Below are 8,823 nucleotides of genomic sequence, written 5' to 3' on the forward strand. Positions count from 1 at the left end.
GGGAAGATGCCTACCGGCGCAATAGGCAACAACTTAAAAAAAAAAAAAAAAAAAAAATATATATATATATATATATATATATATATATATATATATATATATATATACATATATATATATATATATATATATATATATATATATATATATCTATATATATATATATATATATATATATATATATATATATATATATATATATATATATATATATATATATATATATATATATATATATATATATATATATATATATATATATATATATATATATATATATATATATATATATATATATATATATATATATATATGCAAATATATATATATATGCAAATATATATATATATATATATATATATATATATATATATATATATATATATATATATATATATATATATATATATATATATATATATATATATATATATATATATATATATAAAACATGTCTTACAGTACTCTATACAGCATACACCACCATATTTTATAGTACGATATAACCTACAATATCATGTCTTAAGGTACTAGATAACTTAATCCATAATGCCCTACAGCAGTGGTAATAGGAATTAGATTGTCAGTATCATGAAAAATGCCAATAATATAGCAAGATTACCTTCCCTTTCACTACATTTATACGGGCTTTGAAGGTTTGCTTGCTTGCTGGCAAGCAGAGGAAAATGATGGATTGGCGCAGATTCTGGTATGCAATTTTGAGCCCCCCCTCTCCCTATACGTCTGCCACTGATTACCCGGCATAAGCAGCAGAGTCGAGGGTTGGGTCTGAAGGCAAGGACTAAAAGTTCGCAACGCTGCGGTCACACTGGTCGTCGATATCTCTGGACCCAGCAGTACCAATGGGATTTTGCTCACTCGTCTACAGATAGGTACATATTTATTTTCACATCTGGGCAACCTTGGCCAGGATCGAGGCCTGTGGAGACTGACCAGTGGACAAAACAGGCGTTGACTCTGATGTTCCTTGAATGTTGATACGTTTACATAAAATGTATGGAATCCTACCAAAAACACCTGAAATTAGATAACAAGATTCCATCCAGGAAAGTGCCTGACAAGCCTCACTTGACTATAGAAGCAGCCAGCACTGCGGGGGCTCAAGGTCACGCCAGCCGTCCATGCCTTGTCCCATGATCGTTTTCGCCGCTTCCTTTTCTGTTGCAAGTCTGTGCAGCCTCCTCCTCACACTGCCAGGACAGTGGCGGGGGAGGCACAGTGCAGCAGCTGGCATCCGTTTTCGCCGTGACCCGCGTCCCAGGGAGATGGTGGGTCTTTTTTGATTCGCCGCGTGACCAGCACGGATGGGAGCGCTATCTATGTCGATCTCAAGAAGACGTTGGATTCAGTGCATCGCGAGGCACTCTGGGATCTCCTGCGATTCCGCAGGATTCCTGTAAGGATAGTTGGTCTGTTGATTGGCCTGTACTTTGGGTCTGAGAGTGATATGAAATGTGTGGAGGGAGGGAGGGGCGTGTCCAGTTTCTTTCCCCCGAATGCAGGAGTGAGACAGCCCCATGCCCCATTATTTTTCATCACGGACTGGGTACTAGGCAAAGCTGCTGACCAGAGTCATTGTGGAGCATCTGTTGTCAATACCAGGGTTACTGACCTTGTTGTTGCCGATGGTACAGCAATTCTTGTGAAATCGCTGGAGGTTTTGGTGATGGCTCTCGAGGCACTACACGAGGAGGCGAAGCTCTTGCGATTCCAGGCCTCCTGGGCCAAGAACAAGGTACAGGTGTTTGGAGGTCTACTTAATGAAACAGTACAGTTTGTTCATGCCTGTGGCAAGGACATTGCAATGTCAAAAAAAATCTGCATACCTTGCTATACGGCATTGCCGATATTTGTGCAGAAGAACAAAGATCCGGATCTTCATCACGCTTGTGCTCCCTATATTATTCTATGACTTGTCAGACACGAATATTGAATAGTGACTTGAAGAGGCAGATTGGTGCCTTTCGTAATAAATGCCTTTGCAGAATCATAGGATATCACTGGAATAACTGTGTCAAGCCGGCGATTACTCCGTGAGACTGATTCGAGGGCTGTTACCGCATAGTCCCTGAACGCCAACCCCGGCTCTAAGGGCATGCAACACGCTGCCCAGAAGCCGATATTGCTCACCGGATTGTTTCTATAAGAGACAGTCCCGAATGCAGGAGGCCAAAGGGACGCCCACAGATTTCGTGAATAAGTAAAGTTACGGTTACACTAGTCAACGAAACGCTTGGAGTCCAACCTTAAACAGCTGTCCATCCAATTCTATCTTTGGACGAGTGGTTAGACGAGTCCGACCTTGCCGTTGGAGATGTTTAGGTTTCTGCCTTTCCAACGGCGTCAAGACGAAAAGAAGAAGAAGAGGAACAACAACAACAACAAATGTGCCACGCTGTGAGCTGCTTTCCCGGAAGAAAGAAGACAATTGCCCGACCCTCACTGACCCTGGTGCAGGACCGTCGAGGAGACCTTCAGTTTTCCACTCCATCACGGCGAGAACAGCTGAAGTTATGGCGCGTAGGGAAAGGAAATGTTTACATTGCAACGGTAGTCAAACGAATGTCTGCTTATTGCCACTATATACATTCTATAAAATTTTATTCCTATTTCAAGATATTTTTATACAAATAAATACTTCATCTCTTATGACTGAATAAGCTGTATACTTTCTTTTCGAATATGTCATAAATATGAATACCGTATAACATAGATCTTCAATTTTCTTCTCTTGGATGAGATCCAAGGGAAGGAGTACAACGCTACTGGGCGAGGTATCTTTCCTCCAACCCTACGCTTGGATTCCAAACGAAATCCTCCAGCCTTGGACGAAATTCAAGCGAATCGTTGGAATCCAACCATTTCGTTGACTAGTGTAACCGTAGCTTAAATCTTTAGATTTTGCCATGAGATCCTTGGGATGGGAAGGGCCCCGAAGGGGGCGTGCATGGAGACTTCCACGGAGGAATCCCCGTGTCTTGCGTTGTAGGGTGGGCGAGGGGACCCTCCCTCCCCGGCGTATGCCCTCATTGAGTGGTTGATAAATTTTAAGAGGGAAGTATAAAGACGCCGCACTAAATGATGCTGATTTCCCTTTCGTCTATTTCTACTTTTATCTTCGTAGGAGCAGCGACAGCCGGAGTTTTTGTGTGTGTCTTTGAGGTATTTTCTTTGCATTAAAAAAATAATTTGTGGTACTCGCATCAAGAGTTTCGCCGACCAACTTGTGGGTTAGCACTTTTGGCTTTCCCAGTCTGTCCCAGTCACCCATACATCAACCACTCCCTCTGTTCACATCACCTTGGCAAATAAGCCCCGCCCACGACACACCACTGACCAACGATGAGACCTAACCTTCCCCAGCGTTCACCAATCACATGCAGCCTGCGTTAGTGAGGGGGCGTGGCTTGCTGGGGAACTGACCAATGATATTTACCTACCAAGGGGAGAGGGCGGGGCTTATTCTAGAAGTGAGAGTGAGGACTGCAGTGGCACGCCATAGGGATGGGCAAGTACCGTTAATTTGAGTACCGGTAGTACCGGTACCGAAAACTCAAGTACCGTTAGTACCGATACCAGTACCGGTACCCGAAGGAGTATTTTTTTCTTAATGACTTCTGATGAAATTCCCAAATAAATTTCCTGTAAAGAAAACTCTCTCTCTCTCCTTCAACTTAATATCAACTAGAGTAGAAATGCAACGTTTAGGAGCCTTTTGATTAATGTAAAATCACTTAGGTTTAAGGACAGACCACCTAGTCTGGACCATGGGGTCTGTGTGGTCTGATTTTCTATGTAAATCTATGTAAATCTCTCTTACTCTCTCTCTCTCTCTCTCTCTCTCTCTCTGAATGAAGTGAATATTTATTTTTTCGAAAAAAAATAGCATGTATAGTTATTATGGATGTACTCGATCATAGTCTAATAACAATAACAATATATATTAGCGTTTTCTAAAGACTCGTGGGACTCACTAACTTTTAACCCAAGACTTCGTTTTCTTTTTACTTGCCACTGTTAAATTCGTATGACTCGTTAACTTTTAGAGAGAGAGAGAGAGAGAGAGAGAGAGAGAGAGAGAGAGAGAGAGAGAGAGAGATCATATTTATCCAATAAAGCATTAACGAAAAAAGTTTGAATCCCTTGGCGAGAGTTTTTGGCTATAAAGAATTGTATGATGGATTATATAAGATGATTAAATATTGGAGGTGTAGTAGGCGAGAGAGAGAGAGAGAGAGAGAGAGAGAGAGAGAGAGAGAGAGAGAGAGAGAGAGAGAGAGAGAGAGAGAGAGAGAGATCACCACTTAGTAAGTGGATATCTCGGTGATATGGGTAGTGGGTACTCGATCATAGTCTAATAACAACAACAATATTTATTAGCAACCTAAAAAAGAAAAAGAATCGGACATGAAGAATTATCCAGTAACTCCAATAAATAAATAAAATAATAAAATAATGGAAACGGGAGCTGTGATGGAAACGGAAAGCAGGACAAAATGGTGGGAACTTGGGGAGACGGTCAGCGGGGCAGTGACTCAGCGTCTACACACAGGGCCCATACCACATGAACCCAAGTGATCATGAGGCTTCGCGGTACCAGGTACCGATACCGGGTACCGGTACCAGGTACCGGTACTGGTACCGCGAAGAATCGATTCCTCGCGGTACCCGGTACCGGTACCTGGTACCGCGAAGCCTCATGATCACTTGGGTTCCGGGAAGCTTAATGATCACTCGGCACTGCGCATTGCCGTTAGTACCGGTACCGTTAGGATCTTAGTGACGCTCGGCGCTCGCCCGCCTCCATGCGGCAGGATTAAGAGAATACAGGGTTGGCCCATTTCTGAGTAAAAACGAACAGGGTTGGCGCATGACGACACGCTGTCTTACACACACACACACACACACACACACACACACACACACACACACACACTGTGTGTGTGTGTGTGTGTGTGTGTTATTCTCTTAACCCTGCATGCGGTATGGGCCCTGTGTGTAGACGCTGAGTCACTGCCCCGCTGACCGTCTCCCCAAGTTCCCACCATTTTGTCCTGCTTTCCGTTTCCATCACAGCTCCCGTTTCCATTATTTTATTATTTGATTTATTTATTGGAGTTACAGGATAATTCTTCATGTCCGATTCTTTTTCTTTTTTAGGTTGCTAATAAATATTTTTTATTGTTATTAGACTATGATCGAGTAGTCGAGTACCCATATCCCCGAGATATCAACTCACTGAGTGGTGATCTCTCTCTCTCTCTCTGAATGAAGTGAATATGTATTTTTCAATAAAAAAAATAGCATGTATAGTTATTATGGATGTACTCGATCATAGTATAATAACAATAACAACATTTATTAGCAACCTAAAAAAAAAATCGGACATAAAGAATTATCAACAAATCCAATAAATAAATCCGAGCAACTGGTACCGGTACCGAGCAATCTGGTACCGGTACCGTACCGTTTAGCTGGTACCGTTAGTACCGGTACTGATACCGGTACCTGCCCACCCCTAGCACGCCAGCCCTCCGTGGGCGATCAGCCGGGTGGCCCTTCCGCAGCGGCGAAGTTGACCCGCCTGGTCATCCTCGCTTTGGGCTCCCCCGCTGCGGTCAAGTTGACTGGTCGGTTGCTCGCCCGTGTAATGCTACGGGCTGCTACTGGGCGCCCGCCCGGGGGGCCCGTGCCTCCGTCGCTGCTCGACGGCTGTTACTCGTGTCTGTGGCTGCGACGGAGGCGTCCCCACCCCCGTCACGAGTTTTTAATTGCTCGTTCCCCCTTACAGGGCCGCCTTTAGGCCAAAGGCCCTGTCCCCTATTAAGGGGTAAATCTTTCAAGGAAAGGAAGGAAGTAAGGACTGAAAGATGAACGACGCAACATTACTTACATGGAAAAATCTCTGAACCTTTGTGTTATAATTATGTACTCGTATACCTTCCATCACCACCACCACCACCACCCCCCATGACCCCCTCCAACCCCCACCACCATCACCACCACCACCACCACCATTACCACCACTACCACCACCATGACTCCCTCCACCCCCCCACCACCACCATCACCACCACCACCATGATCACCTCCACCACCACCACCACCATGACGGGCGGCAGTACAGTTCCCACCGCTAACACTGTCATTGAGAAAGTTAAAACATATATGATAACTGCATAAGTGGTGTGTGTGTGTTACTCACCACGGCCTGATCACGAGTTGGACTCGCTTTCGCCAGCAGGTACCCTCACGACATGAGCAAGTGCTCATTATTGTCGATATCTGGGTACTGCCAGGACCTCTCACACCCCATCCCCCTTGCTCAAAGTGGGACAGTAACCACTCCTAGTCAACGGAAAGAATCCGGCCTGAGCGGGGCTCGAACCTCCACCTGTCTGGCCGTGAAGCCTTGCAGCGCGGCGCTCTAGCCGATTGAGCTACCGGAGCGGTTATGTGTATGTGTGTGTGTGTGTGTGTGTGTGTGTGTGTGTTTAGCATTCATGAACTATTTACGAAACAAAAGGTGACGATGATGCGAAAGACTTGTGTGTGTTAGTGTTTAGTGTTTATTTTCAGCCCATAACGCCGGTAGGCTTCCTTGGTGGGGCCTGGTGGTCGGCCTCAGCCTGTTATGGCGCAGGCAAGTGTTTTTAGTGGCGCCATCTTGCTTGACGCATGCTTCCCCCCGGAGCTAATTTTTATCCTCTTTAAGCCCCGTTCACACTGTGCCGACTCTGGGCCACGACAACCCAGCGACTTCTGCATTTGACAACTAGTCGATCACTGGCTACTGCCGGGACCTTCACACACTACACACCCCATTCTCTTTGCTCAGATGGGGACAGTAACCGCTCTTTGCTAGCGGCAAAAATCCCAGCCTGAACGGGGCTCCAACCTCCGCCTGCCAGGCCGCGGAGCCTGGCAAAGCAGAGCATTAAACTACTGAGCTATTGGAGTGTGTGTGTGTGTGTGTGTGTGTGTGTGTGCTTTGCGGTGAATGAACGCGATTACGCCAGAGCACACACAACAGGAGGGGAGAGAAAGTGGTCACTCATCCCCGGAGCTATCACCGCATTCTCTTCTGGCCGAGCCCATACATTTGCTCCTCTCCCACTCCCCGGCACCAGGAAGCGGAGGCGGCGGTGCAGCGCTCAGCCAATGCTGGCGCCGCGATGGGGAACATACGAGGAGAAGGAAGCTTGTGTAAGACTGTCATACGAAAGGGATCGGTGAAGGCGTGGGGAAAAGCAAGAGGTGGAGGATTAGAATAAGTAAGAAAAAGTAAGAATAACAGTAAGAATAAGTAAATGATATTGAAGCGACTGGTAGAGGAGTGGGAAGCTAAGAAAGGAAAAACAGGAGGTAGAGTAAGCAATAATAAATTAGCATCACAGTAAAAGTAAGTAGAATAATTGAGTGATATTGAAGCGATTGGGGAAGGCGTGGGAGGCTAAGAAAGGAAAAACAGAGGTAGAGATAAGAAGAGTAGGTAATAATAAATCAGAGTAACAGTAAGAATGATAGTAAAAAATAATAAGTTAGTGATATTGAAGGGATTGGGGAAAAAGTGGAAAGCAAATAAAGAAAAATCAAGACAACGTTAGAGAAGCAGAGTAAATAAGAATAACAATGGGAATAAGTAACATAAGTGAAATTGAAGGGAGTGGGGAAAGGGTGGAAAGCAAAGAAAGACAAAACAAGACAAAGGTAGAGAAGTAAGGAGAATAAACAGAATATTAAGTGAAATTGAAGGGTTGGGGAAGTCGTGGAAAGTAAAGAAGGAAAACTAGGAGGTAATGGTCCGTGCAGAATAAGCCGAGCTGAGGCTGAAGGGAGGGGGCCGCCACCACTGAGAGAAGGAAGCTGTTTTTAGAGTTATTGATATTAAAGGACCGGTAGAGCGGGAAGTTAAAAAGCGGAAACTAAGAGGTAGTGGGCCATGCAAAACTAGCTGAGTCGAGGGCTGGAGCTGAGGGGAAGGGCCCGCCACCACTGAAGGGAGGAATGATCTTAGAATTATTGATATTTTGGAGATTTGGAGAGCGGGAAGTTAAAAAAGGAAACTAAGAGGTAGAGGGCCATGCAAAATTACCTAGCCGAGGGCTGAGGCTGAAGGGAAGGGGCTGCCACCACTGAGACAAGGAAGTTGTTAGAATTATTGATATTAAAGGACTGGGAGAGCGGGAAGTTAAAAAGCGGATATTTAGCCTCCGTTCACACTGTGCCGACTCTGGGTCACGACAAGCCAGCGACTTTTAGGCCCCCTTCACACTGTGCCGACTCGTCATCCGGCAATCGTTTCTAGACCTATTTCCGACAATGTGGAACGTTTTCACATCAACATTTGACAGCCAAGACCTCGTGTTCCCCGAGCCGCTGGGTTGTCGTGGCCCAGAGTCGCCACAGTGTGAACGGGGCCTAAGAGGTAGCGGGCCACGCAGAATTAGGTAAATCAATGCTGAGTCTATGAACACCACATCTAACTACTAACGGGGAGCGTACGCCAGGGGGCGCGTTGATTCACTCACTCGCCGCCTCCACCCCCGATGGTCCCTCCAACCCTCGAGCAATCCCCTCCGCAATTACTCCTCATTCTAAGTGACTCTCGGCAGGATCAGTCAACTTGCCCCATCCATGAGTTACGTGGGCGTCCCCTTGGTCTCCTCCACCCAGGGTTGTCTAGTACAGAAGCAACCCTATAAGCAGGATCGACGTCCGGGAGCCGTGCCACGTGCCCGTATAGCCGGAGATGGCATTCACAGACTAAGCTGGTAACAGGCCACGATTCAGCTTCATCAA

Source organism: Eriocheir sinensis, chromosome 38, assembly GCF_024679095.1.
Source record: "Eriocheir sinensis breed Jianghai 21 chromosome 38, ASM2467909v1, whole genome shotgun sequence".
Classification (NCBI taxonomy): domain Eukaryota; kingdom Metazoa; phylum Arthropoda; class Malacostraca; order Decapoda; family Varunidae; genus Eriocheir; species Eriocheir sinensis.